The sequence below is a fragment of the Schistocerca cancellata genome, chromosome 9 (assembly GCF_023864275.1).
Source record: "Schistocerca cancellata isolate TAMUIC-IGC-003103 chromosome 9, iqSchCanc2.1, whole genome shotgun sequence".
Taxonomy (NCBI): domain Eukaryota; kingdom Metazoa; phylum Arthropoda; class Insecta; order Orthoptera; family Acrididae; genus Schistocerca; species Schistocerca cancellata.
The window spans coordinates 521,472,530-521,498,686 of record NC_064634.1 but is presented as its reverse complement, the minus strand read 5'-3'; the positions used below and the strand labels follow the sequence as shown (position 1 = coordinate 521,498,686).

The window sequence follows — 26,157 nt, the reverse complement described above, 5'->3', positions numbered from 1 at the left end:
ATATGGACCACGACCCGAGCGGCAGCGAGCGGCAGTCGAGCAAAGTCGGGACAAGTCGGGACGGGGACAGGGACAGGGATAGGAATGGTGCGAATGCACTGCAAACTACGCAGACACCTGGTGTGAGGCGAGGCGAGGCGAGGCGAGGCGAGGCGAGGAAGCCCACATCGCTACCAGTGGGCCCTCCTGCACGACACTGCCGCACCCCGCACAGGCCCTCCGCTGAACACCAGGGACAAGATGCGTCCTCTGCTAGTGTCGAAGGCTGCACGCGCCCAGCGAATGACAGGGGGTGCAACGAGCAGCAGTGCGTCTCACACACGCGGCGGTGCGCCCGCCAATTCGGCCGTCACTCTGCTGGGACGCCGGGCGCGCCTCCCCGCGCCGTCCTCGAGGAACTGGCGGTTGCGGAAGGAAGCGCTTTCGTCAAATGCGGCCGAAAACTAACATTTTGTGTGGTGGGAGATAAGCCGAACGCGAATTCTGCCGTGCTCCTACATTAGATGAGCGCCAGCGGCCATACCATGATGAATACACCGGTTCCCGTCCGATCACCGAAGTTAAGCATCCTCGGGCCCGGCTAGTACTTGGATGGGTGACCGCCTGGAAAACCCGGGTGCTGTTGGCTCCCTTCCTTTTTTTTTTTTTGTTATGTCGCCAGCCCAATTTTCAAACTACATTTCTGTTGTGACAAAGATGCTTCCTTAAGCCTTTTAAACTACTGTAATGGTACGAAAATGCAGTAATTAACTCAGTTTGAGGGAGAATGTGCTAACCAAGTTTGCCAAGAAGACTTTGAAAACGACAAAACAGTACGAATCGGCAGGTGATTTCTGAAATACGTCACCGCCTATTGTTGTGTAGGAGTTTAGAGTTCCGAATTTGATTTGTAACCACGAATTTATTCCTTAGTCGTCTCGTCTCGTCTCGTCTCGTCTCGTCCCGCAGACGTTTGTCGTGCTTGCGCTGTCATATGGACCACGACCCGAGCGGCATCGAGCGGCAGTCGAGCAAAGTCGGGACAAGTCGGGACGGGGACAGGGACAGGGATAGGAATGGTGCGAATGCACTGCAAACTACGCAGACACCTGGTGTGAGGCGAGGCGAGGCGAGGCGAGGCGAGGCGAGGAAGCCCACATCGCTACCAGTGGGCCCTCCTGCACGACACTGCCGCACCCCGCACAGGCCCTCCGCTGAACACCAGGGACAAGATGCGTCCTCTGCTAGTGTCGAAGGCTGCACGCGCCCAGCGAATGACAGGGGGTGCAACGAGCAGCAGTGCGTCTCACACACGCGGCGGTGCGCCCGCCAATTCGGCCGTCACTCTGCTGGGACGCCGGGCGCGCCTCCCCGCGCCGTCCTCGAGGAACTGGCGGTTGCGGAAGGAAGCGCTTTCGTCAAATGCGGCCGAAAACTAACATTTTGTGTGGTGGGAGATAAGCCGAACGCGAATTCTGCCGTGCTCCTACATTAGATGAGCGCCAACGGCCATACCATGATGAATACACCGGTTCTCGTCCGATCACCGAAGTTAAGCATCATCGGGCCCGGCTAGTACTTGGATGGGTGACCGTCTGGGAAACCCGGGTGCTGTTGGCTCCCTTCCTGTTTTTTTTTTTTTTGTTATGTCGCCAGCCCAATTTTCAAACTACCTTTCTGTTGTGACAAAGATGCTTCCTTAAGCCTTTTAAACTACTGTAATGGTACGAAAATGCAGTAATTAACTCAGTTTGAGGGAGAATGTGCTAACCAAGTTTGCCAAGAAGACTTTGAAAACGACAAAACAGTACGAATCGGCAGGTGATTTCTGAAATACGTCACCGCCTATTGTTGTGTAGGAGTTTAGAGTTCCGAATTTGATTTGTAACCACGAATTTATTCCTTAGTCGTCTCGTCTCGTCTCGTCTCGTCTCGTCCCGCAGACGTTTGTCGTGCTTGCGCTGTCATATGGACCACGACCCGAGCGGCAGCGAGCGGCAGTCGAGCAAAGTCGGGACAAGTCGGGACGGGGACAGGGACAGGGATAGGAATGGTGCGAATGCACTGCAAACTACGCAGACACCTGGTGTGAGGCGAGGCGAGGCGAGGCGAGGCGAGGCGAGGAAGCCCACATCGCTACCAGTGGGCCCTCCTGCACGACACTGCCGCACCCCGCACAGGCCCTCCGCTGAACACCAGGGACAAGATGCGTCCTCTGCTAGTGTCGAAGGCTGCACGCGCCCAGCGAATGACAGGGGGTGCAACGAGCAGCAGTGCGTCTCACACACGCGGCGGTGCGCCCGCCAATTCGGCCGTCACTCTGCTGGGACGCCGGGCGCGCCTCCCCGCGCCGTCCTCGAGGAACTGGCGGTTGCGGAAGGAAGCGCTTTCGTCAAATGCGGCCGAAAACTAACATTTTGTGTGTTGGGAGAAAAGCCGAAAGAGAATTCTGCCGTGCTCCTACATTAGATGAGCGCCAACGGCCATACCATGATGAATACACCGGTTCTCGTCCGATCACCGAAGTTAAGCATCATCGGGCCCGGCTAGTACTTGGATGGGTGACCGCCTGGGAAACCCGGGTGCTGTTGGCTCCCTTCCTGTTTTTTTTTTTTTTGTTATGTCGCCAGCCCAATTTTCAAACTACCTTTCTGTTGTGACAAAGATGCTTCCTTAAGCCTTTTAAACTACTGTAATGGTACGAAAATGCAGTAATTAACTCAGTTTGAGGGAGAATGTGCTAACCAAGTTTGCCAAGAAGACTTTGAAAACGACAAAACAGTACGAATCGGCAGGTGATTTCTGAAATACGTCACCGCCTATTGTTGTGTAGGAGTTTAGAGTTCCGAATTTGATTTGTAACCACGAATTTATTCCTTAGTCGTCTCGTCTCGTCTCGTCTCGTCTCGTCCCGCAGACGTTTGTCGTGCTTGCGCTGTCATATGGACCACGACCCGAGCGGCAGCGAGCGGCAGTCGAGCAAAGTCGGGACAAGTCGGGACGGGGACAGGGACAGGGATAGGAATGGTGCGAATGCACTGCAAACTACGCAGACACCTGGTGTGAGGCGAGGCGAGGCGAGGCGAGGCGAGGAAGCCCACATCGCTACCAGTGGGCCCTCCTGCACGACACTGCCGCACCCCGCACAGGCCCTCCGCTGAACACCAGGGACAAGATGCGTCCTCTGCTAGTGTCGAAGGCTGCACGCGCCCAGCGAATGACAGGGGGTGCAACGAGCAGCAGTGCGTCTCACACACGCGGCGGTGCGCCCGCCAATTCGGCCGTCACTCTGCTGGGACGCCGGGCGCGCCTCCCCGCGCCGTCCTCGAGGAACTGGCGGTTGCGGAAGGAAGCGCTTTCGTCAAATGCGGCCGAAAACTAACATTTTGTGTGGTGGGAGATAAGCCGAACGCGAATTCTGCCGTGCTCCTACATTAGATGAGCGCCAACGGCCATACCATGATGAATACACCGGTTCTCGTCCGATCACCGAAGTTAAGCATCATCGGGCCCGGCTAGTACTTGGATGGGTGACCGCCTGGGAAACCCGGGTGCTGTTGGCTCCCTTCCTGTTTTTTTTTTTTTTGTTATGTCGCCAGCCCAATTTTCAAACTACCTTTCTGTTGTGACAAAGATGCTTCCTTAAGCCTTTTAAACTACTGTAATGGTACGAAAATGCAGTAATTAACTCAGTTTGAGGGAGAATGTGCTAACCAAGTTTGCCAAGAAGACTTTGAAAACGACAAAACAGTACGAATCGGCAGGTGATTTCTGAAATACGTCACCGCCTATTGTTGTGTAGGAGTTTAGAGTTCCGAATTTGATTTGTAACCACGAATTTATTCCTTACTCGTCTCGTCTCGTCTTGTCTCGTCTCGTCCCGCAGACGTTTGTCGTGCTTGCGCTGTCATATGGACCACGACCCGAGCGGCAGCGAGCGGCAGTCGAGCAAAGTCGGGACAAGTCGGGACGGGGACAGGGACAGGGATAGGAATGGTGCGAATGCACTGCAAACTACGCAGACACCTGGTGTGAGGCGAGGCGAGGCGAGGCGAGGCGAGGCGAGGAAGCCCACATCGCTACCAGTGGGCCCTCCTGCACGACACTGCCGCACCCCGCACAGGCCCTCCGCTGAACACCAGGGACAAGATGCGTCCTCTGCTAGTGTCGAAGGCTGCACGCGCCCAGCGAATGACAGGGGGTGCAACGAGCAGCAGTGCGTCTCACACACGCGGCGGTGCGCCCGCCAATTCGGCCGTCACTCTGCTGGGACGCCGGGCGCGCCTCCCCGCGCCGTCCTCGAGGAACTGGCGGTTGCGGAAGGAAGCGCTTTCGTCAAATGCGGCCGAAAACTAACATTTTGTGTGGTGGGAGATAAGCCGAACGCGAATTCTGCCGTGCTCCTACATTAGATGAGCGCCAACGGCCATACCATGATGAATACACCGGTTCTCGTCCGATCACCGAAGTTAAGCATCATCGGGCCCGGCTAGTACTTGGATGGGTGACCGCCTGGGAAACCCGGGTGCTGTTGGCTCCCTTCCTGTTTTTTTTTTTTTTGTTATGTCGCCAGCCCAATTTTCAAACTACCTTTCTGTTGTGACAAAGATGCTTCCTTAAGCCTTTTAAACTACTGTAATGGTACGAAAATGCAGTAATTAACTCAGTTTGAGGGAGAATGTGCTAACCAAGTTTGCCAAGAAGACTTTGAAAACGACAAAACAGTACGAATCGGCAGGTGATTTCTGAAATACGTCACCGCCTATTGTTGTGTAGGAGTTTAGAGTTCCGAATTTGATTTGTAACCACGAATTTATTCCTTAGTCGTCTCGTCTCGTCTCGTCTCGTCTCGTCCCGCAGACGTTTGTCGTGCTTGCGCTGTCATATGGACCACGACCCGAGCGGCAGCGAGCGGCAGTCGAGCAAAGTCGGGACAAGTCGGGACGGGGACAGGGACAGGGATAGGAATGGTGCGAATGCACTGCAAACTACGCAGACACCTGGTGTGAGGCGAGGCGAGGCGAGGCGAGGCGAGGCGAGGAAGCCCACATCGCTACCAGTGGGCCCTCCTGCACGACACTGCCGCACCCCGCACAGGCCCTCCGCTGAACACCAGGGACAAGATGCGTCCTCTGCTAGTGTCGAAGGCTGCACGCGCCCAGCGAATGACAGGGGGTGCAACGAGCAGCAGTGCGTCTCACACACGCGGCGGTGCGCCCGCCAATTCGGCCGTCACTCTGCTGGGACGCCGGGCGCGCCTCCCCGCGCCGTCCTCGAGGAACTGGCGGTTGCGGAAGGAAGCGCTTTCGTCAAATGCGGCCGAAAACTAACATTTTGTGTGGTGGGAGATAAGCCGAACGCGAATTCTGCCGTGCTCCTACTTTAGATGAGCGCCAACGGCCATACCATGATGAATACACCGGTTCTCGTCCGATCACCGAAGTTAAGCATCATCGGGCCCGGCTAGTACTTGGATGGGTGACCGCCTGGGAAACCCGGGTGCTGTTGGCTCCCTTCCTGTTTTTTTTTTTTTTGTTATGTCGCCAGCCCAATTTTCAAACTACCTTTCTGTTGTGACAAAGATGCTTCCTTAAGCCTTTTAAACTACTGTAATGGTACGAAAATGCAGTAATTAACTCAGTTTGAGGGAGAATGTGCTAACCAAGTTTGCCAAGAAGACTTTGAAAACGACAAAACAGTACGAATCGGCAGGTGATTTCTGAAATACGTCACCGCCTATTGTTGTGTAGGAGTTTAGAGTTCCGAATTTGATTTGTAACCACGAATTTATTCCTTACTCGTCTCGTCTCGTCTCGTCTCGTCTCGTCCCGCAGACGTTTGTCGTGCTTGCGCTGTCATATGGACCACGACCCGAGCGGCAGCGAGCGGCAGTCGAGCAAAGTCGGGACAAGTCGGGACGGGGACAGGGACAGGGATAGGAATGGTGCGAATGCACTGCAAACTACGCAGACACCTGGTGTGAGGCGAGGCGAGGCGAGGCGAGGCGAGGCGAGGAAGCCCACATCGCTACCAGTGGGCCCTCCTGCACGACACTGCCGCACCCCGCACAGGCCCTCCGCTGAACACCAGGGACAAGATGCGTCCTCTGCTAGTGTCGAAGGCTGCACGCGCCCAGCGAATGACAGGGGGTGCAACGAGCAGCAGTGCGTCTCACACACGCGGCGGTGCGCCCGCCAATTCGGCCGTCACTCTGCTGGGACGCCGGGCGCGCCTCCCCGCGCCGTCCTCGAGGAACTGGCGGTTGCGGAAGGAAGCGCTTTCGTCAAATGCGGCCGAAAACTAACATTTTGTGTGGTGGGAGATAAGCCGAACGCGAATTCTGCCGTGCTCCTACATTAGATGAGCGCCAACGGCCATACCATGATGAATACACCGGTTCTCGTCCGATCACCGAAGTTAAGCATCATCGGGCCCGGCTAGTACTTGGATGGGTGACCGCCTGGGAAACCCGGGTGCTGTTGGCTCCCTTCCTGTTTTTTTTTTTTTTTGTTATGTCGCCAGCCCAATTTTCAAACTACCTTTCTGTTGTGACAAAGATGCTTCCTTAAGCCTTTTAAACTACTGTAATGGTACGAAAATGCAGTAATTAACTCAGTTTGAGGGAGAATGTGCTAACCAAGTTTGCCAAGAAGACTTTGAAAACGACAAAACAGTACGAATCGGCAGGTGATTTCTGAAATACGTCACCGCCTATTGTTGTGTAGGAGTTTAGAGTTCCGAATTTGATTTGTAACCACGAATTTATTCCTTAGTCGTCTCGTCTCGTCTCGTCTCGTCTCGTCCCGCAGACGTTTGTCGTGCTTGCGCTGTCATATGGACCACGACCCGAGCGGCAGCGAGCGGCAGTCGAGCAAAGTCGGGACAAGTCGGGACGGGGACAGGGACAGGGATAGGAATGGTGCGAATGCACTGCAAACTACGCAGACACCTGGTGTGAGGCGAGGCGAGGCGAGGCGAGGCGAGGCGAGGAAGCCCACATCGCTACCAGTGGGCCCTCCTGCACGACACTGCCGCACCCCGCACAGGCCCTCCGCTGAACACCAGGGACAAGATGCGTCCTCTGCTAGTGTCGAAGGCTGCACGCGCCCAGCGAATGACAGGGGGTGCAACGAGCAGCAGTGCGTCTCACACACGCGGCGGTGCGCCCGCCAATTCGGCCGTCACTCTGCTGGGACGCCGGGCGCGCCTCCCCGCGCCGTCCTCGAGGAACTGGCGGTTGCGGAAGGAAGCGCTTTCGTCAAATGCGGCCGAAAACTAACATTTTGTGTGGTGGGAGATAAGCCGAACGCGAATTCTGCCGTGCTCCTACATTAGATGAGCGCCAACGGCCATACCATGATGAATACACCGGTTCTCGTCCGATCACCGAAGTTAAGCATCATCGGGCCCGGCTAGTACTTGGATGGGTGACCGCCTGGGAAACCCGGGTGCTGTTGGCTCCCTTCCTGTTTTTTTTTTTTTTTGTTATGTCGCCAGCCCAATTTTCAAACTACCTTTCTGTTGTGACAAAGATGCTTCCTTAAGCCTTTTAAACTACTGTAATGGTACGAAAATGCAGTAATTAACTCAGTTTGAGGGAGAATGTGCTAACCAAGTTTGCCAAGAAGACTTTGAAAACGACAAAACAGTACGAATCGGCAGGTGATTTCTGAAATACGTCACCGCCTATTGTTGTGTAGGAGTTTAGAGTTCCGAATTTGATTTGTAACCACGAATTTATTCCTTAGTCGTCTCGTCTCGTCTCGTCTCGTCTCGTCCCGCAGACGTTTGTCGTGCTTGCGCTGTCATATGGACCACGACCCGAGCGGCAGCGAGCGGCAGTCGAGCAAAGTCGGGACAAGTCGGGACGGGGACAGGGACAGGGATAGGAATGGTGCGAATGCACTGCAAACTACGCAGACACCTGGTGTGAGGCGAGGCGAGGCGAGGCGAGGCGAGGCGAGGCGAGGAAGCCCACATCGCTACCAGTGGGCCCTCCTGCACGACACTGCCGCACCCCGCACAGGCCCTCCGCTGAACACCAGGGACAAGATGCGTCCTCCGCTAGTGTCGAAGGCTGACCGCGCCCAGCGAATGACAGGGGGTGCAACGAGCAGCAGTGCGTCCCACACACGCGGCGGTGCGCCCGCCAATTCGGCCGTCACTCTGCTGGGACGCCGGGCGCGCCTCCCCGCGCCGTCCTCGAGGAACTGGCGGTTGCGAAAGGAAGCGCTTTTGTCAAATGCGGCCGAAAACTAACATTTTGTGTGTTGGGAGAAAAGCCGAACGCGAATTCTGCCGTGCTCCTTTATTAGAGAGCGCCAACGGCCATACCATGATGAATACACCGGTTCTCGTCCGATCACCGAAGTTAAGCATCATCTGGCCCGGCTAGTACTTGGATGGGTGACCGCCTGGGAAACCCGGGTGCTGTTGGCTCCCTTCCTGTTTTTTTTTTTTGTTATGTCGATAGCCCAATTTTCAAACTACCTTTCTGCTGTGACAAAGATGCTTCCTTAAGCCTTTTAAACTACTGTAATGGTACGAAAATGCAGTAATTAACTCAGTTTGAGGGAGAATGTGCTAACCAAGTTTGCCAAGAAGACTTTGAAAACGACAAAACAGTACGAATCGGCAGGTGATTTCTGAAATACGTCACCGCCTATTGTTGTGTAGGAGTGTAGAGTTCCAAATTTGATTTGTAACCACGAATTTATTCCTTAGTCGTCTCGTCTCGTCTCGTCTCGTCTCGTCCCGCAGACGTTTGTTGTGCTTGCGCTGTCATATGGACCACGACCCGAGCGGCAGCGAGCGGCAGTCGAGCAAAGTCGGGACAAGTCGGGACGGGGACAGGGACAGGGATAGGAATGGTGCGAATGCACTGCAAACTACGCAGACACCTGGTGTGAGGCGAGGCGAGGCGAGGCGAGGCGAGGCGAGGAAGCCCACATCGCTACCAGTGGGCCCTCCTGCACGACACTGCCGCACCCCGCACAGGCCCTCCGCTGAACACCAGGGACAAGATGTGTCCTCCGCTAGTGTCGAAGGCTGCACGCGCCCAGCGAATGACAGGGGGTGCAACGAGCAGCAGTGCGTCTCACACACGCGGCGGTGCGCCCGCCAATTCGGCCGTCACTCTGCTGGGACGCCGGGCGCGCCTCCCCGCGCCGTCCTCGAGGAACTGGCGGTTGCGGAAGGAAGCGCTTTCGTCAAATGCGGCCGAAAACTAACATTTTGTGTGGTGGGAGATAAGCCGAACGCGAATTCTGCCGTGCTCCTACATTAGATGAGCGCCAACGGCCATACCATGATGAATACACCGGTTCTCGTCCGATCACCGAAGTTAAGCATCATCGGGCCCGGCTAGTACTTGGATGGGTGACCGTCTGGGAAACCCGGGTGCTGTTGGCTCCCTTCCTGTTTTTTTTTTTTGTTATGTCGCCAGCCCAATTTTCAAACTACCTTTCTGTTGTGACAAAGATGCTTCCTTAAGCCTTTTAAACTACTGTAATGGTACGAAAATGCAGTAATTAACTCAGTTTGAGGGAGAATGTGCTAACCAAGTTTGCCAAGAAGACTTTGAAAACGACAAAACAGTACGAATCGGCAGGTGATTTCTGAAATTCGTCACCGCCTATTGTTGTGTAGGAGTTTAGAGTTCCGAATTTGATTTGTAACCACGAATTTATTCCTTAGTCGTCTCGTCTCGTCTCGTCTCGTCTCGTCCCGCAGACGTTTGTCGTGCTTGCGCTGTCATATGGACCACGACCCGAGCGGCAGCGAGCGGCAGTCGAGCAAAGTCGGGACAAGTCGGGACGGGGACAGGGACAGGGATAGGAATGGTGCGAATGCACTGCAAACTACGCAGACACCTGGTGTGAGGCGAGGCGAGGCGAGGCGAGGCGAGGCGAGGCGAGGAAGCCCACATCGCTACCAGTGGGCCCTCCAGCACGACACTGCCGCACCCCGCACAGGCCCTCCGCTGAACACCAGGGACAAGATGCGTCCTCCGCTAGTGTCGAAGGCTGACCGCGCCCAGCGAATGACAGGGGGTGCAACGAGCAGCAGTGCGTCCCACACACGCGGCGGTGCGCCCGCCAATTCGGCCGTCACTCTGCTGGGACGCCGGGCGCGCCTCCCCGCGCCGTCCTCGAGGAACTGGCGGTTGCGGAAGGAAGCGCTTTCGTCAAATGCGGCCGAAAACTAACATTTTGTGTGGTGGGAGATAAGCCGAACGCGAATTCTGCCGTGCTCCTTTATTAGAGAGCGCCAACGGCCATACCATGATGAATACACCGGTTCTCGTCCGATCACCGAAGTTAAGCATCATCTGGCCCGGCTAGTACTTGGATGGGTGACCGCCTGGGAAACCCGGGTGCTGTTGGCTCCCTTCCTGTTTTTTTTTTTTTGTTATGTCGCCAGCCCAATTTTCAAACTACCTTTCTGCTGTGACAAAGATGCTTCCTTAAGCCTTTTAAACTACTGTAATCGTACGAAAATGCAGTAATTAACTCAGTTTGAGGGAGAATGTGCTAACCAAGTTTGCCAAGAAGACTTTGAAAACGACAAAACAGTACGAATCGGCAGGTGATTTCTGAAATACGTCACCGCCTATTGTTGTGTAGGAGTGTAGAGTTCCAAATTTGATTTGTAACCACGAATTTATTCCTTAGTCGTCTCGTCTCGTCTCGTCTCGTCTCGTCCCGCAGACGTTTGTCGTGCTTGCGCTGTCATATGGACCACGACCCGAGCGGCAGCGAGCGGCAGTCGAGCAAAGTCGGGACAAGTCGGGACGGGGACAGGGACAGGGATAGGAATGGTGCGAATGCACTGCAAACTACGCAGACACCTGGTGTGAGGCGAGGCGAGGCGAGGCGAGGCGAGGCGAGGAAGCCCACATCGCTACCAGTGGGCCCTCCTGCACGACACTGCCGCACCCCGCACAGGCCCTCCGCTGAACACCAGGGACAAGATGCGTCCTCCGCTAGTGTCGAAGGCTGCACGCGCCCAGCGAATGACAGGGGGTGCAACGAGCAGCAGTGCGTCTCACACACGCGGCGGTGCGCCCGCCAATTCGGCCGTCACTCTGCTGGGACGCCGGGCGCGCCTCCCCGCGCCGTCCTCGAGGAACTGGCGGTTGCGGAAGGAAGCGCTTTCGTCAAATGCGGCCGAAAACTAACATTTTGTGTGGTGGGAGATAAGCCGAACGCGAATTCTGCCGTGCTCCTACATTAGATGAGCGCCAACGGCCATACCATGATGAATACACCGGTTCTCGTCCGATCACCGAAGTTAAGCATCATCGGGCCCGGCTAGTACTTGGATGGGTGACCGTCTGGGAAACCCGGGTGCTGTTGGCTCCCTTCCTGTTTTTTTTTTTTGTTATGTCGCCAGCCCAATTTTCAAACTACCTTTCTGTTGTGACAAAGATGCTTCCTTAAGCCTTTTAAACTACTGTAATGGTACGAAAATGCAGTAATTAACTCAGTTTGAGGGAGAATGTGCTAACCAAGTTTGCCAAGAAGACTTTGAAAACGACAAAACAGTACGAATCGGCAGGTGATTTCTGAAATTCGTCACCGCCTATTGTTGTGTAGGAGTTTAGAGTTCCGAATTTGATTTGTAACCACGAATTTATTCCTTAGTCGTCTCGTCTCGTCTCGTCTCGTCTCGTCCCGCAGACGTTTGTCGTGCTTGCGCTGTCATATGGACCACGACCCGAGCGGCAGCGAGCGGCAGTCGAGCAAAGTCGGGACAAGTCGGGACGGGGACAGGGACAGGGATAGGAATGGTGCGAATGCACTGCAAACTACGCAGACACCTGGTGTGAGGCGAGGCGAGGCGAGGCGAGGCGAGGCGAGGCGAGGAAGCCCACATCGCTACCAGTGGGCCCTCCAGCACGACACTGCCGCACCCCGCACAGGCCCTCCGCTGAACACCAGGGACAAGATGCGTCCTCCGCTAGTGTCGAAGGCTGACCGCGCCCAGCGAATGACAGGGGGTGCAACGAGCAGCAGTGCGTCCCACACACGCGGCGGTGCGCCCGCCAATTCGGCCGTCACTCTGCTGGGACGCCGGGCGCGCCTCCCCGCGCCGTCCTCGAGGAACTGGCGGTTGCGGAAGGAAGCGCTTTCGTCAAATGCGGCCGAAAACTAACATTTTGTGTGGTGGGAGATAAGCCGAACGCGAATTCTGCCGTGCTCCTTTATTAGAGAGCGCCAACGGCCATACCATGATGAATACACCGGTTCTCGTCCGATCACCGAAGTTAAGCATCATCTGGCCCGGCTAGTACTTGGATGGGTGACCGCCTGGGAAACCCGGGTGCTGTTGGCTCCCTTCCTGTTTTTTTTTTTTTGTTATGTCGCCAGCCCAATTTTCAAACTACCTTTCTGCTGTGACAAAGATGCTTCCTTAAGCCTTTTAAACTACTGTAATCGTACGAAAATGCAGTAATTAACTCAGTTTGAGGGAGAATGTGCTAACCAAGTTTGCCAAGAAGACTTTGAAAACGACAAAACAGTACGAATCGGCAGGTGATTTCTGAAATACGTCACCGCCTATTGTTGTGTAGGAGTGTAGAGTTCCAAATTTGATTTGTAACCACGAATTTATTCCTTAGTCGTCTCGTCTCGTCTCGTCTCGTCTCGTCCCGCAGACGTTTGTCGTGCTTGCGCTGTCATATGGACCACGACCCGAGCGGCAGCGAGCGGCAGTCGAGCAAAGTCGGGACAAGTCGGGACGGGGACAGGGACAGGGATAGGAATGGTGCGAATGCACTGCAAACTACGCAGACACCTGGTGTGAGGCGAGGCGAGGCGAGGCGAGGCGAGGCGAGGAAGCCCACATCGCTACCAGTGGGCCCTCCTGCACGACACTGCCGCACCCCGCACAGGCCCTCCGCTGAACACCAGGGACAAGATGCGTCCTCCGCTAGTGTCGAAGGCTGCACGCGCCCAGCGAATGACAGGGGGTGCAACGAGCAGCAGTGCGTCTCACACACGCGGCGGTGCGCCCGCCAATTCGGCCGTCACTCTGCTGGGACGCCGGGCGCGCCTCCCCGCGCCGTCCTCGAGGAACTGGCGGTTGCGGAAGGAAGCGCTTTCGTCAAATGCGGCCGAAAACTAACATTTTGTGTGGTGGGAGATAAGCCGAACGCGAATTCTGCCGTGCTCCTACATTAGATGAGCGCCAACGGCCATACCATGATGAATACACCGGTTCTCGTCCGATCACCGAAGTTAAGCATCATCGGGCCCGGCTAGTACTTGGATGGGTGACCGTCTGGGAAACCCGGGTGCTGTTGGCTCCCTTCCTGTTTTTTTTTTTTTGTTATGTCGCCAGCCCAATTTTCAAACTACCTTTCTGTTGTGACAAAGATGCTTCCTTAAGCCTTTTAAACTACTGTAATGGTACGAAAATGCAGTAATTAACTCAGTTTGAGGGAGAATGTGCTAACCAAGTTTGCCAAGAAGACTTTGAAAACGACAAAACAGTACGAATCGGCAGGTGATTTCTGAAATACGTCACCGCCTATTGTTGTGTAGGAGTTTAGAGTTCCGAATTTGATTTGTAACCACGAATTTATTCCTTAGTCGTCTCGTCTCGTCTCGTCTCGTCTCGTCCCGCAGACGTTTGTCGTGCTTGCGCTGTCATATGGACCACGACCCGAGCGGCAGCGAGCGGCAGTCGAGCAAAGTCGGGACAAGTCGGGACGGGGACAGGGACAGGGATAGGAATGGTGCGAATGCACTGCAAACTACGCAGACACCTGGTGTGAGGCGAGGCGAGGCGAGGCGAGGCGAGGCGAGGCGAGGAAGCCCACATCGCTACCAGTGGGCCCTCCAGCACGACACTGCCGCACCCCGCACAGGCCCTCCGCTGAACACCAGGGACAAGATGCGTCCTCCGCTAGTGTCGAAGGCTGACCGCGCCCAGCGAATGACAGGGGGTGCAACGAGCAGCAGTGCGTCCCACACACGCGGCGGTGCGCCCGCCAATTCGGCCGTCACTCTGCTGGGACGCCGGGCGCGCCTCCCCGCGCCGTCCTCGAGGAACTGGCGGTTGCGAAAGGAAGCGCTTTCGTCAAATGCGGCCGAAAACTAACATTTTGTGTGTTGGGAGAAAAGCCGAACGCGAATTCTGCCGTGCTCCTTTATTAGAGAGCGCCAACGGCCATACCATGATGAATACACCGGTTCTCGTCCGATCACCGAAGTTAAGCATCATCTGGCCCGGCTAGTACTTGGATGGGTGACCGCCTGGGAAACCCGGGTGCTGTTGGCTCCCTTCCTGTTTTTTTTTTTTTGTTATGTCGCCAGCCCAATTTTCAAACTACCTTTCTGCTGTGACAAAGATGCTTCCTTAAGCCTTTTAAACTACTGTAATGGTACGAAAATGCAGTAATTAACTCAGTTTGAGGGAGAATGTGCTAACCAAGTTTGCCAAGAAGACTTTGAAAACGACAAAACAGTACGAATCGGCAGGTGATTTCTGAAATACGTCACCGCCTATTGTTGTGTAGGAGTGTAGAGTTCCAAATTTGATTTGTAACCACGAATTTATTCCTTAGTCGTCTCGTCTCGTCTCGTCTCGTCTCGTCCCGCAGACGTTTGTCGTGCTTGCGCTGTCATATGGACCACGACCCGAGCGGCAGCGAGCGGCAGTCGAGCAAAGTCGGGACAAGTCGGGACGGGGACAGGGACAGGGATAGGAATGGTGCGAATGCACTGCAAACTACGCAGACACCTGGTGTGAGGCGAGGCGAGGCGAGGCGAGGCGAGGCGAGGAAGCCCACATCGCTACCAGTGGGCCCTCCTGCACGACACTGCCGCACCCCGCACAGGCCCTCCGCTGAACACCAGGGACAAGATGCGTCCTCCGCTAGTGTCGAAGGCTGCACGCGCCCAGCGAATGACAGGGGGTGCAACGAGCAGCAGTGCGTCTCACACACGCGGCGGTGCGCCCGCCAATTCGGCCGTCACTCTGCTGGGACGCCGGGCGCGCCTCCCCGCGCCGTCCTCGAGGAACTGGCGGTTGCGGAAGGAAGCGCTTTCGTCAAATGCGGCCGAAAACTAACATTTTGTGTGGTGGGAGATAAGCCGAACGCGAATTCTGCCGTGCTCCTACATTACATGAGCGCCAACGGCCATACCATGATGAATACACCGGTTCTCGTCCGATCACCGAAGTTAAGCATCATCGGGCCCGGCTAGTACTTGGATGGGTGACCGCCTGGGAAACCCGGGTGCTGTTGGCTCCCTTCCTGTTTTTTTTTTTTGTTATGTCGCCAGCCCAATTTTCAAACTACCTTTCTGTTGTGACAAAGATGCTTCCTTAAGCCTTTTAAACTACTGTAATGGTACGAAAATGCAGTAATTAACTCAGTTTGAGGGAGAATGTGCTAACCAAGTTTGCCAAGAAGACTTTGAAAACGACAAAACAGTACGAATCGGCAGGTGATTTCTGAAATACGTCACCGCCTATTGTTGTGTAGGAGTTTAGAGTTCCGAATTTGATTTGTAACCACGAATTTATTCCTTAGTCGTCTCGTCTCGTCTCGTCTCGTCTCGTCCCGCAGACGTTTGTCGTGCTTGCGCTGTCATATGGACCACGACCCGAGCGGCAGCGAGCGGCAGTCGAGCAAAGTCGGGACAAGTCGGGACGGGGACAGGGACAGGGATAGGAATGGTGCGAATGCACTGCAAACTACGCAGACACCTGGTGTGAGGCGAGGCGAGGCGAGGCGAGGCGAGGCGAGGCGAGGAAGCCCACATCGCTACCAGTGGGCCCTCCAGCACGACACTGCCGCACCCCGCACAGGCCCTCCGCTGAACACCAGGGACAAGATGCGTCCTCCGCTAGTGTCGAAGGCTGACCGCGCCCAGCGAATGACAGGGGGTGCAACGAGCAGCAGTGCGTCCCACACACGCGGCGGTGCGCCCGCCAATTCGGCCGTCACTCTGCTGGGACGCCGGGCGCGCCTCCCCGCGCCGTCCTCGAGGAACTGGCGGTTGCGAAAGGAAGCGCTTTTGTCAAATGCGGCCGAAAACTAACATTTTGTGTGTTGGGAGAAAAGCCGAACGCGAATTCTGCCGTGCTCCTTTATTAGAGAGCGCCAACGGCCATACCATGATGAATACACCGGTTCTCGTCCGATCACCGAAGTTAAGCATCATCTGGCCCGGCTAGTACTTGGATGGGTGACCGCCTGGGAAACCCGGGTGCTGTTGGCTCCCTTCCTGTTTTTTTTTTTTGTTATGTCGATAGCCCAATTTTCAAACTACCTTTCTGCTGTGACAAAGATGCTTCCTTAAGCCTTTTAAACTACTGTAATGGTACGAAAATGCAGTAATTAACTCAGTTTGAGGGAGAATGTGCTAACCAAGTTTGCCAAGAAGACTTTGAAAACGACAAAACAGTACGAATCGGCAGGTGATTTCTGAAATACGTCACCGCCTATTGTTGTGTAGGAGTGTAGAGTTCCAAATTTGATTTGTAACCACGAATTTATTCCTTAGTCGTCTCGTCTCGTCTCGTCTCGTCTCGTCCCGCAGACGTTTGTCGTGCTTGCGCTGTCATATGGACCACGACCCGAGCGGCAGCGAGCGGCAGTCGAGCAAAGTCGGGACAAGTCGGGACGGGGACAGGGACAGGGATAGGAATGGTGCGAATGCACTGCAAACTACGCAGACACCTGGTGTGAGGCGAGGCGAGGCGAGGCGAGGCGAGGCGAGGAAGCCCACATCGCTACCAGTGGGCCCTCCTGCACGACACTGCCGCACCCCGCACAGGCCCTCCGCTGAACACCAGGGACAAGATGCGTCCTCCGCTAGTGTCGAAGGCTGCACGCGCCCAGCGAATGACAGGGGGTGCAACGAGCAGCAGTGCGTCTCACACACGCGGCGGTGCGCCCGCCAATTCGGCCGTCACTCTGCTGGGACGCCGGGCGCGCCTCCCCGCGCCGTCCTCGAGGAACTGGCGGTTGCGGAAGGAAGCGCTTTCGTCAAATGCGGCCGAAAACTAACATTTTGTGTGGTGGGAGATAAGCCGAACGCGAATTCTGCCGTGCTCCTACATTACATGAGCGCCAACGGCCATACCATGATGAATACACCGGTTCTCGTCCGATCACCGAAGTTAAGCATCATCGGGCCCGGCTAGTACTTGGATGGGTGACCGCCTGGGAAACCCGGGTGCTGTTGGCTCCCTTCCTGTTTTTTTTTTTTGTTATGTCGCCAGCCCAATTTTCAAACTACCTTTCTGTTGTGACAAAGATGCTTCCTTAAGCCTTTTAAACTACTGTAATGGTACGAAAATGCAGTAATTAACTCAGTTTGAGGGAGAATGTGCTAACCAAGTTTGCCAAGAAGACTTTGAAAACGACAAAACAGTACGAATCGGCAGGTGATTTCTGAAATACGTCACCGCCTATTGTTGTGTAGGAGTTTAGAGTTCCGAATTTGATTTGTAACCACGAATTTATTCCTTAGTCGTCTCGTCTCGTCTCGTCTCGTCTCGTCCCGCAGACGTTTGTCGTGCTTGCGCTGTCATATGGACCACGACCCGAGCGGCAGCGAGCGGCAGTCGAGCAAAGTCGGGACAAGTCGGGACGGGGACAGGGACAGGGATAGGAATGGTGCGAATGCACTGCAAACTACGCAGACACCTGGTGTGAGGCGAGGCGAGGCGAGGCGAGGCGAGGCGAGGCGAGGAAGCCCACATCGCTACCAGTGGGCCCTCCAGCACGACACTGCCGCACCCCGCACAGGCCCTCCGCTGAACACCAGGGACAAGATGCGTCCTCCGCTAGTGTCGAAGGCTGACCGCGCCCAGCGAATGACAGGGGGTGCAACGAGCAGCAGTGCGTCCCACACACGCGGCGGTGCGCCCGCCAATTCGGCCGTCACTCTGCTGGGACGCCGGGCGCGCCTCCCCGCGCCGTCCTCGAGGAACTGGCGGTTGCGAAAGGAAGCGCTTTTGTCAAATGCGGCCGAAAACTAACATTTTGTGTGTTGGCAGAAAAGCCGAACGCGAATTCTGCCGTGCTCCTTTATTAGAGAGCGCCAACGGCCATACCATGATGAATACACCGGTTCTCGTCCGATCACCGAAGTTAAGCATCATCTGGCCCGGCTAGTACTTGGATGGGTGACCGCCTGGGAAACCCGGGTGCTGTTGGCTCCCTTCCTGTTTTTTTTTTTTGTTATGTCGATAGCCCAATTTTCAAACTACCTTTCTGCTGTGACAAAGATGCTTCCTTAAGCCTTTTAAACTACTGTAATGGTACGAAAATGCAGTAATTAACTCAGTTTGAGGGAGAATGTGCTAACCAAGTTTGCCAAGAAGACTTTGAAAACGACAAAACAGTACGAATCGGCAGGTGATTTCTGAAATACGTCACCGCCTATTGTTGTGTAGGAGTGTAGAGTTCCAAATTTGATTTGTAACCACGAATTTATTCCTTAGTCGTCTCGTCTCGTCTCGTCTCGTCTCGTCCCGCAGACGTTTGTCGTGCTTGCGCTGTCATATGGACCACGACCCGAGCGGCAGCGAGCGGCAGTCGAGCAAAGTCGGGACAAGTCGGGACGGGGACAGGGACAGGGATAGGAATGGTGCGAATGCACTGCAAACTACGCAGACACCTGGTGTGAGGCGAGGCGAGGCGAGGCGAGGCGAGGCGAGGAAGCCCACATCGCTACCAGTGGGCCCTCCTGCACGACACTGCCGCACCCCGCACAGGCCCTCCGCTGAACACCAGGGACAAGATGCGTCCTCCGCTAGTGTCGAAGGCTGCACGCGCCCAGCGAATGACAGGGGGTGCAACGAGCAGCAGTGCGTCTCACACACGCGGCGGTGCGCCCGCCAATTCGGCCGTCACTCTGCTGGGACGCCGGGCGCGCCTCCCCGCGCCGTCCTCGAGGAACTGGCGGTTGCGGAAGGAAGCGCTTTCGTCAAATGCGGCCGAAAACTAACATTTTGTGTGGTGGGAGATAAGCCGAACGCGAATTCTGCCGTGCTCCTACATTACATGAGCGCCAACGGCCATACCATGATGAATACACCGGTTCTCGTCCGATCACCGAAGTTAAGCATCATCGGGCCCGGCTAGTACTTGGATGGGTGACCGCCTGGGAAACCCGGGTGCTGTTGGCTCCCTTCCTGTTTTTTTTTTTTGTTATGTCGCCAGCCCAATTTTCAAACTACCTTTCTGTTGTGACAAAGATGCTTCCTTAAGCCTTTTAAACTACTGTAATGGTACGAAAATGCAGTAATTAACTCAGTTTGAGGGAGAATGTGCTAACCAAGTTTGCCAAGAAGACTTTGAAAACGACAAAACAGTACGAATCGGCAGGTGATTTCTGAAATACGTCACCGCCTATTGTTGTGTAGGAGTTTAGAGTTCCGAATTTGATTTGTAACCACGAATTTATTCCTTAGTCGTCTCGTCTCGTCTCGTCTCGTCTCGTCCCGCAGACGTTTGTCGTGCTTGCGCTGTCATATGGACCACGACCCGAGCGGCAGCGAGCGGCAGTCGAGCAAAGTCGGGACAAGTCGGGACGGGGACAGGGACAGGGATAGGAATGGTGCGAATGCACTGCAAACTACGCAGACACCTGGTGTGAGGCGAGGCGAGGCGAGGCGAGGCGAGGCGAGGCGAGGAAGCCCACATCGCTACCAGTGGGCCCTCCAGCACGACACTGCCGCACCCCGCACAGGCCCTCCGCTGAACACCAGGGACAAGATGCGTCCTCCGCTAGTGTCGAAGGCTGACCGCGCCCAGCGAATGACAGGGGGTGCAACGAGCAGCAGTGCGTCCCACACACGCGGCGGTGCGCCCGCCAATTCGGCCGTCACTCTGCTGGGACGCCGGGCGCGCCTCCCCGCGCCGTCCTCGAGGAACTGGCGGTTGCGAAAGGAAGCGCTTTCGTCAAATGCGGCCGAAAACTAACATTTTGTGTGTTGGGAGAAAAGCCGAACGCGAATTCTGCCGTGCTCCTTTATTAGAGAGCGCCAACGGCCATACCATGATGAATACACCGGTTCTCGTCCGATCACCGAAGTTAAGCATCATCTGGCCCGGCTAGTACTTGGATGGGTGACCGCCTGGGAAACCCGGGTGCTGTTGGCTCCCTTCCTGTTTTTTTTTTTTTGTTATGTCGCCAGCCCAATTTTCAAACTACCTTTCTGCTGTGACAAAGATGCTTCCTTAAGCCTTTTAAACTACTGTAATGGTACGAAAATGCAGTAATTAACTCAGTTTGAGGGAGAATGTGCTAACCAAGTTTGCCAAGAAGACTTTGAAAACGACAAAACAGTACGAATCGGCAGGTGATTTCTGAAATACGTCACCGCCTATTGTTGTGTAGGAGTGTAGAGTTCCAAATTTGATTTGTAACCACGAATTTATTCCTTAGTCGTCTCGTCTCGTCTCGTCTCGTCTCGTCCCGCAGACGTTTGTCGTGCTTGCGCTGTCATATGGACCACGACCCGAGCGGCAGCGAGCGGCAGTCGAGCAAAGTCGGGACAAGTCGGGACGGGGACAGGGACAGGGATAGGAATGGTGCGAATGCACTGCAAACTACGCAGACACCTGGTGTGAGGCGAGGCGAGGCGAGGCGAGGCGAGGCGAGGAAGCCCACATCGCTACCAGTGGGCCCTCCTGCACGACACTGCCGCACCCCGCACAGGCCCTCCGCTGAACACCAGGGACAAGATGCGTCCTCCGCTAGTGTCGAAGGCTGCACGCGCCCAGCGAATGACAGGGGGTGCAACGAGCAGCAGTGCGTCTCACACACGCGGCGGTGCGCCCGCCAATTCGGCCGTCACTCTGCTGGGACGCCGGGCGCGCCTCCCCGCGCCGTCCTCGAGGAACTGGCGGTTGCGGAAGGAAGCGCTTTCGTCAAATGCGGCCGAAAACTAACATTTTGTGTGGTGGGAGATAAGCCGAACGCGAATTCTGCCGTGCTCCTACATTACATGAGCGCCAACGGCCATACCATGATGAATACACCGGTTCTCGTCCGATCACCGAAGTTAAGCATCATCGGGCCCGGCTAGTACTTGGATGGGTGACCGCCTGGGAAACCCGGGTGCTGTTGGCTCCCTTCCTGTTTTTTTTTTTTGTTATGTCGCCAGCCCAATTTTCAAACTACCTTTCTGTTGTGACAAAGATGCTTCCTTAAGCCTTTTAAACTACTGTAATGGTACGAAAATGCAGTAATTAACTCAGTTTGAGGGAGAATGTGCTAACCAAGTTTGCCAAGAAGACTTTGAAAACGACAAAACAGTACGAATCGGCAGGTGATTTCTGAAATACGTCACCGCCTATTGTTGTGTAGGAGTTTAGAGTTCCGAATTTGATTTGTAACCACGAATTTATTCCTTAGTCGTCTCGTCTCGTCTCGTCTCGTCTCGTCCCGCAGACGTTTGTCGTGCTTGCGCTGTCATATGGACCACGACCCGAGCGGCAGCGAGCGGCAGTCGAGCAAAGTCGGGACAAGTCGGGACGGGGACAGGGACAGGGATAGGAATGGTGCGAATGCACTGCAAACTACGCAGACACCTGGTGTGAGGCGAGGCGAGGCGAGGCGAGGCGAGGCGAGGCGAGGAAGCCCACATCGCTACCAGTGGGCCCTCCAGCACGACACTGCCGCACCCCGCACAGGCCCTCCGCTGAACACCAGGGACAAGATGCGTCCTCCGCTAGTGTCGAAGGCTGACCGCGCCCAGCGAATGACAGGGGGTGCAACGAGCAGCAGTGCGTCCCACACACGCGGCGGTGCGCCCGCCAATTCGGCCGTCACTCTGCTGGGACGCCGGGCGCGCCTCCCCGCGCCGTCCTCGAGGAACTGGCGGTTGCGAAAGGAAGCGCTTTTGTCAAATGCGGCCGAAAACTAACATTTTGTGTGTTGGGAGAAAAGCCGAACGCGAATTCTGCCGTGCTCCTTTATTAGAGAGCGCCAACGGCCATACCATGATGAATACACCGGTTCTCGTCCGATCACCGAAGTTAAGCATCATCTGGCCCGGCTAGTACTTGGATGGGTGACCGCCTGGGAAACCCGGGTGCTGTTGGCTCCCTTCCTGTTTTTTTTTTTTGTTATGTCGATAGCCCAATTTTCAAACTACCTTTCTGCTGTGACAAAGATGCTTCCTTAAGCCTTTTAAACTACTGTAATGGTACGAAAATGCAGTAATTAACTCAGTTTGAGGGAGAATGTGCTAACCAAGTTTGCCAAGAAGACTTTGAAAACGACAAAACAGTACGAATCGGCAGGTGATTTCTGAAATACGTCACCGCCTATTGTTGTGTAGGAGTGTAGAGTTCCAAATTTGATTTGTAACCACGAATTTATTCCTTAGTCGTCTCGTCTCGTCTCGTCTCGTCTCGTCCCGCAGACGTTTGTCGTGCTTGCGCTGTCATATGGACCACGACCCGAGCGGCAGCGAGCGGCAGTCGAGCAAAGTCGGGACAAGTCGGGACGGGGACAGGGACAGGGATAGGAATGGTGCGAATGCACTGCAAACTACGCAGACACCTGGTGTGAGGCGAGGCGAGGCGAGGCGAGGCGAGGCGAGGAAGCCCACATCGCTACCAGTGGGCCCTCCTGCACGACACTGCCGCACCCCGCACAGGCCCTCCGCTGAACACCAGGGACAAGATGCGTCCTCCGCTAGTGTCGAAGGCTGCACGCGCCCAGCGAATGACAGGGGGTGCAACGAGCAGCAGTGCGTCTCACACACGCGGCGGTGCGCCCGCCAATTCGGCCGTCACTCTGCTGGGACGCCGGGCGCGCCTCCCCGCGCCGTCCTCGAGGAACTGGCGGTTGCGGAAGGAAGCGCTTTCGTCAAATGCGGCCGAAAACTAACATTTTGTGTGGTGGGAGATAAGCCGAACGCGAATTCTGCCGTGCTCCTACATTACATGAGCGCCAACGGCCATACCATGATGAATACACCGGTTCTCGTCCGATCACCGAAGTTAAGCATCATCGGGCCCGGCTAGTACTTGGATGGGTGACCGCCTGGGAAACCCGGGTGCTGTTGGCTCCCTTCCTGTTTTTTTTTTTGTTATGTCGCCAGCCCAATTTTCAAACTACCTTTCTGTTGTGACAAAGATGCTTCCTTAAGCCTTTTAAACTACTGTAATGGTACGAAAATGCAGTAATTAACTCAGTTTGAGGGAGAATGTGCTAACCAAGTTTGCCAAGAAGACTTTGAAAACGACAAAACAGTACGAATCGGCAGGTGATTTCTGAAATACGTCACCGCCTATTGTTGTGTAGGAGTTTAGAGTTCCGAATTTGATTTGTAACCACGAATTTATTCCTTAGTCGTCTCGTCTCGTCTCGTCTCGTCTCGTCCCGCAGACGTTTGTCGTGCTTGCGCTGTCATATGGACCACGACCCGAGCGGCAGCGAGCGGCAGTCGAGCAAAGTCGGGACAAGTCGGGACGGGGACAGGGACAGGGATAGGAATGGTGCGAATGCACTGCAAACTACGCAGACACCTGGTGTGAGGCGAGGCGAGGCGAGGCGAGGCGAGGCGAGGCGAGGAAGCCCACATCGCTACCAGTGGGCCCTCCAGCACGACACTGCCGCACCCCGCACAGGCCCTCCGCTGAACACCAGGGACAAGATGCGTCCTCCGCTAGTGTCGAAGGCTGACCGCGCCCAGCGAATGACAGGGGGTGCAACGAGCAGCAGTGCGTCCCACACACGCGGCGGTGCGCCCGCCAATTCGGCCGTCACTCTGCTGGGACGCCGGGCGCGCCTCCCCGCGCCGTCCTCGAGGAACTGGCGGTTGCGAAAGGAAGCGCTTTTGTCAAATGCGGCCGAAAACTAACATTTTGTGTGTTGGCAGAAAAGCCGAACGCGAATTCTGCCGTGCTCCTTTATTAGAGAGCGCCAACGGCCATACCATGATGAATACACCGGTTCTCGTCCGATCACCGAAGTTAAGCATCATCTGGCCCGGCTAGTACTTGGATGGGTGACCGCCTGGGAAACCCGGGTGCTGTTGGCTCCCTTCCTGTTTTTTTTTTTTGTTATGTCGATAGCCCAATTTTCAAACTACCTTTCTGCTGTGACAAAGATGCTTCCTTAAGCCTTTTAAACTACTGTAATGGTACGAAAATGCAGTAATTAACTCAGTTTGAGGGAGAATGTGCTAACCAAGTTTGCCAAGAAGACTTTGAAAACGACAAAACAGTACGAATCGGCAGGTGATTTCTGAAATACGTCACCGCCTATTGTTGTGTAGGAGTGTAGAGTTCCAAATTTGATTTGTAACCACGAATTTATTCCTTAGTCGTCTCGTCTCGTCTCGTCTCGTCTCGTCCCGCAGACGTTTGTCGTGCTTGCGCTGTCATATGGACCACGACCCGAGCGGCAGCGAGCGGCAGTCGAGCAAAGTCGGGACAAGTCGGGACGGGGACAGGGACAGGGATAGGAATGGTGCGAATGCACTGCAAACTACGCAGACACCTGGTGTGAGGCGAGGCGAGGCGAGGCGAGGCGAGGCGAGGAAGCCCACATCGCTACCAGTGGGCCCTCCTGCACGACACTGCCGCACCCCGCACAGGCCCTCCGCTGAACACCAGGGACAAGATGCGTCCTCCGCTAGTGTCGAAGGCTGCACGCGCCCAGCGAATGACAGGGGGTGCAACGAGCAGCAGTGCGTCTCACACACGCGGCGGTGCGCCCGCCAATTCGGCCGTCACTCTGCTGGGACGCCGGGCGCGCCTCCCCGCGCCGTCCTCGAGGAACTGGCGGTTGCGGAAGGAAGCGCTTTCGTCAAATGCGGCCGAAAACTAACATTTTGTGTGGTGGGAGATAAGCCGAACGCGAATTCTGCCGTGCTCCTACATTACATGAGCGCCAACGGCCATACCATGATGAATACACCGGTTCTCGTCCGATCACCGAAGTTAAGCATCATCGGGCCCGGCTAGTACTTGGATGGGTGACCGCCTGGGAAACCCGGGTGCTGTTGGCTCCCTTCCTGTTTTTTTTTTTTGTTATGTCGCCAGCCCAATTTTCAAACTACCTTTCTGTTGTGACAAAGATGCTTCCTTAAGCCTTTTAAACTACTGTAATGGTACGAAAATGCAGTAATTAACTCAGTTTGAGGGAGAATGTGCTAACCAAGTTTGCCAAGAAGACTTTGAAAACGACAAAACAGTACGAATCGGCAGGTGATTTCTGAAATACGTCACCGCCTATTGTTGTGTAGGAGTTTAGAGTTCCGAATTTGATTTGTAACCACGAATTTATTCCTTAGTCGTCTCGTCTCGTCTCGTCTCGTCTCGTCCCGCAGACGTTTGTCGTGCTTGCGCTGTCATATGGACCACGACCCGAGCGGCAGCGAGCGGCAGTCGAGCAAAGTCGGGACAAGTCGGGACGGGGACAGGGACAGGGATAGGAATGGTGCGAATGCACTGCAAACTACGCAGACACCTGGTGTGAGGCGAGGCGAGGCGAGGCGAGGCGAGGCGAGGCGAGGAAGCCCACATCGCTACCAGTGGGCCCTCCAGCACGACACTGCCGCACCCCGCACAGGCCCTCCGCTGAACACCAGGGACAAGATGCGTCCTCCGCTAGTGTCGAAGGCTGACCGCGCCCAGCGAATGACAGGGGGTGCAACGAGCAGCAGTGCGTCCCACACACGCGGCGGTGCGCCCGCCAATTCGGCCGTCACTCTGCTGGGACGCCGGGCGCGCCTCCCCGCGCCGTCCTCGAGGAACTGGCGGTTGCGAAAGGAAGCGCTTTTGTCAAATGCGGCCGAAAACTATCATTTTGTGTGTTGGGAGAAAAGCCGAACGCGAATTCTGCCGTGCTCCTTTATTAGAGAGCGCCAACGGCCATACCATGATGAATACACCGGTTCTCGTCCGATCACCGAAGTTAAGCGTCATCTGGCCCGGCTAGTACTTGGATGGGTGACCGCCTGGGAAACCCGGGTGCTGTTGGCTCCCTTCCTGTTTTTTTTTTTTTGTTATGTCGATAGCCCAATTTTCAAACTACCTTTCTGCTGTGACAAAGATGCTTCCTTAAGCCTTTTAAACTACTGTAATGGTACGAAAATGCAGTAATTAACTCAGTTTGAGGGAGAATGTGCTAACCAAGTTTGCCAAGAAGACTTTGAAAACGACAAAACAGTACGAATCGGCAGGTG

General features: G+C 55.3%; 27 non-coding genes across 27 annotated transcripts; all 27 read left to right on the top strand.

Moving 5' to 3' along the window:
* The first annotated feature begins 509 nt into the window (after nucleotides 1–509).
* On the top strand, nucleotides 510–628 carry LOC126101950 (5S ribosomal RNA). The gene has a single exon (XR_007522654.1). It is a non-coding gene; the product is annotated as a 5S ribosomal RNA (ribosomal RNA).
* An 852-nt stretch (nucleotides 629–1,480) lies between these two features.
* LOC126102841 (5S ribosomal RNA) lies at nucleotides 1,481–1,599 on the top strand. Its single transcript, XR_007523103.1, has one exon. It is a non-coding gene; the product is annotated as a 5S ribosomal RNA (ribosomal RNA).
* Nucleotides 1,600–2,454: 855 nt separating this feature from the next.
* On the top strand, nucleotides 2,455–2,573 carry LOC126102634 (5S ribosomal RNA). The gene has a single exon (XR_007522919.1). It is a non-coding gene; the product is annotated as a 5S ribosomal RNA (ribosomal RNA).
* An 850-nt stretch (nucleotides 2,574–3,423) lies between these two features.
* On the top strand, nucleotides 3,424–3,542 carry LOC126102633 (5S ribosomal RNA). Its single transcript, XR_007522918.1, has one exon. It is a non-coding gene; the product is annotated as a 5S ribosomal RNA (ribosomal RNA).
* Nucleotides 3,543–4,397: 855 nt separating this feature from the next.
* Nucleotides 4,398–4,516, top strand: LOC126102632 (5S ribosomal RNA). Its single transcript, XR_007522917.1, has one exon. It is a non-coding gene; the product is annotated as a 5S ribosomal RNA (ribosomal RNA).
* An 855-nt stretch (nucleotides 4,517–5,371) lies between these two features.
* Nucleotides 5,372–5,490, top strand: LOC126102631 (5S ribosomal RNA). The gene has a single exon (XR_007522916.1). It is a non-coding gene; the product is annotated as a 5S ribosomal RNA (ribosomal RNA).
* Nucleotides 5,491–6,345: 855 nt separating this feature from the next.
* On the top strand, nucleotides 6,346–6,464 carry LOC126102629 (5S ribosomal RNA). The gene has a single exon (XR_007522915.1). It is a non-coding gene; the product is annotated as a 5S ribosomal RNA (ribosomal RNA).
* An 856-nt stretch (nucleotides 6,465–7,320) lies between these two features.
* On the top strand, nucleotides 7,321–7,439 carry LOC126102628 (5S ribosomal RNA). The gene has a single exon (XR_007522914.1). It is a non-coding gene; the product is annotated as a 5S ribosomal RNA (ribosomal RNA).
* Nucleotides 7,440–8,299: 860 nt separating this feature from the next.
* LOC126101876 (5S ribosomal RNA) lies at nucleotides 8,300–8,418 on the top strand. The gene has a single exon (XR_007522587.1). It is a non-coding gene; the product is annotated as a 5S ribosomal RNA (ribosomal RNA).
* An 853-nt stretch (nucleotides 8,419–9,271) lies between these two features.
* Nucleotides 9,272–9,390, top strand: LOC126102839 (5S ribosomal RNA). Its single transcript, XR_007523102.1, has one exon. It is a non-coding gene; the product is annotated as a 5S ribosomal RNA (ribosomal RNA).
* An 857-nt stretch (nucleotides 9,391–10,247) lies between these two features.
* On the top strand, nucleotides 10,248–10,366 carry LOC126101875 (5S ribosomal RNA). Its single transcript, XR_007522586.1, has one exon. It is a non-coding gene; the product is annotated as a 5S ribosomal RNA (ribosomal RNA).
* Nucleotides 10,367–11,220: 854 nt separating this feature from the next.
* Nucleotides 11,221–11,339, top strand: LOC126102837 (5S ribosomal RNA). Its single transcript, XR_007523100.1, has one exon. It is a non-coding gene; the product is annotated as a 5S ribosomal RNA (ribosomal RNA).
* An 857-nt stretch (nucleotides 11,340–12,196) lies between these two features.
* On the top strand, nucleotides 12,197–12,315 carry LOC126101873 (5S ribosomal RNA). The gene has a single exon (XR_007522584.1). It is a non-coding gene; the product is annotated as a 5S ribosomal RNA (ribosomal RNA).
* An 854-nt stretch (nucleotides 12,316–13,169) lies between these two features.
* LOC126102836 (5S ribosomal RNA) lies at nucleotides 13,170–13,288 on the top strand. Its single transcript, XR_007523099.1, has one exon. It is a non-coding gene; the product is annotated as a 5S ribosomal RNA (ribosomal RNA).
* An 858-nt stretch (nucleotides 13,289–14,146) lies between these two features.
* On the top strand, nucleotides 14,147–14,265 carry LOC126101872 (5S ribosomal RNA). Its single transcript, XR_007522583.1, has one exon. It is a non-coding gene; the product is annotated as a 5S ribosomal RNA (ribosomal RNA).
* Nucleotides 14,266–15,119: 854 nt separating this feature from the next.
* On the top strand, nucleotides 15,120–15,238 carry LOC126102626 (5S ribosomal RNA). The gene has a single exon (XR_007522912.1). It is a non-coding gene; the product is annotated as a 5S ribosomal RNA (ribosomal RNA).
* Nucleotides 15,239–16,095: 857 nt separating this feature from the next.
* Nucleotides 16,096–16,214, top strand: LOC126101871 (5S ribosomal RNA). The gene has a single exon (XR_007522582.1). It is a non-coding gene; the product is annotated as a 5S ribosomal RNA (ribosomal RNA).
* An 853-nt stretch (nucleotides 16,215–17,067) lies between these two features.
* Nucleotides 17,068–17,186, top strand: LOC126102625 (5S ribosomal RNA). Its single transcript, XR_007522911.1, has one exon. It is a non-coding gene; the product is annotated as a 5S ribosomal RNA (ribosomal RNA).
* Nucleotides 17,187–18,043: 857 nt separating this feature from the next.
* Nucleotides 18,044–18,162, top strand: LOC126101870 (5S ribosomal RNA). The gene has a single exon (XR_007522581.1). It is a non-coding gene; the product is annotated as a 5S ribosomal RNA (ribosomal RNA).
* An 853-nt stretch (nucleotides 18,163–19,015) lies between these two features.
* On the top strand, nucleotides 19,016–19,134 carry LOC126102624 (5S ribosomal RNA). Its single transcript, XR_007522910.1, has one exon. It is a non-coding gene; the product is annotated as a 5S ribosomal RNA (ribosomal RNA).
* An 857-nt stretch (nucleotides 19,135–19,991) lies between these two features.
* LOC126101869 (5S ribosomal RNA) lies at nucleotides 19,992–20,110 on the top strand. Its single transcript, XR_007522580.1, has one exon. It is a non-coding gene; the product is annotated as a 5S ribosomal RNA (ribosomal RNA).
* An 854-nt stretch (nucleotides 20,111–20,964) lies between these two features.
* On the top strand, nucleotides 20,965–21,083 carry LOC126102623 (5S ribosomal RNA). The gene has a single exon (XR_007522909.1). It is a non-coding gene; the product is annotated as a 5S ribosomal RNA (ribosomal RNA).
* Nucleotides 21,084–21,940: 857 nt separating this feature from the next.
* Nucleotides 21,941–22,059, top strand: LOC126101868 (5S ribosomal RNA). The gene has a single exon (XR_007522579.1). It is a non-coding gene; the product is annotated as a 5S ribosomal RNA (ribosomal RNA).
* Nucleotides 22,060–22,912: 853 nt separating this feature from the next.
* LOC126102622 (5S ribosomal RNA) lies at nucleotides 22,913–23,031 on the top strand. Its single transcript, XR_007522908.1, has one exon. It is a non-coding gene; the product is annotated as a 5S ribosomal RNA (ribosomal RNA).
* Nucleotides 23,032–23,887: 856 nt separating this feature from the next.
* LOC126101867 (5S ribosomal RNA) lies at nucleotides 23,888–24,006 on the top strand. The gene has a single exon (XR_007522578.1). It is a non-coding gene; the product is annotated as a 5S ribosomal RNA (ribosomal RNA).
* Nucleotides 24,007–24,859: 853 nt separating this feature from the next.
* On the top strand, nucleotides 24,860–24,978 carry LOC126102621 (5S ribosomal RNA). The gene has a single exon (XR_007522907.1). It is a non-coding gene; the product is annotated as a 5S ribosomal RNA (ribosomal RNA).
* An 857-nt stretch (nucleotides 24,979–25,835) lies between these two features.
* Nucleotides 25,836–25,954, top strand: LOC126101931 (5S ribosomal RNA). The gene has a single exon (XR_007522637.1). It is a non-coding gene; the product is annotated as a 5S ribosomal RNA (ribosomal RNA).
* Nucleotides 25,955–26,157: the final 203 nt, after the last annotated feature.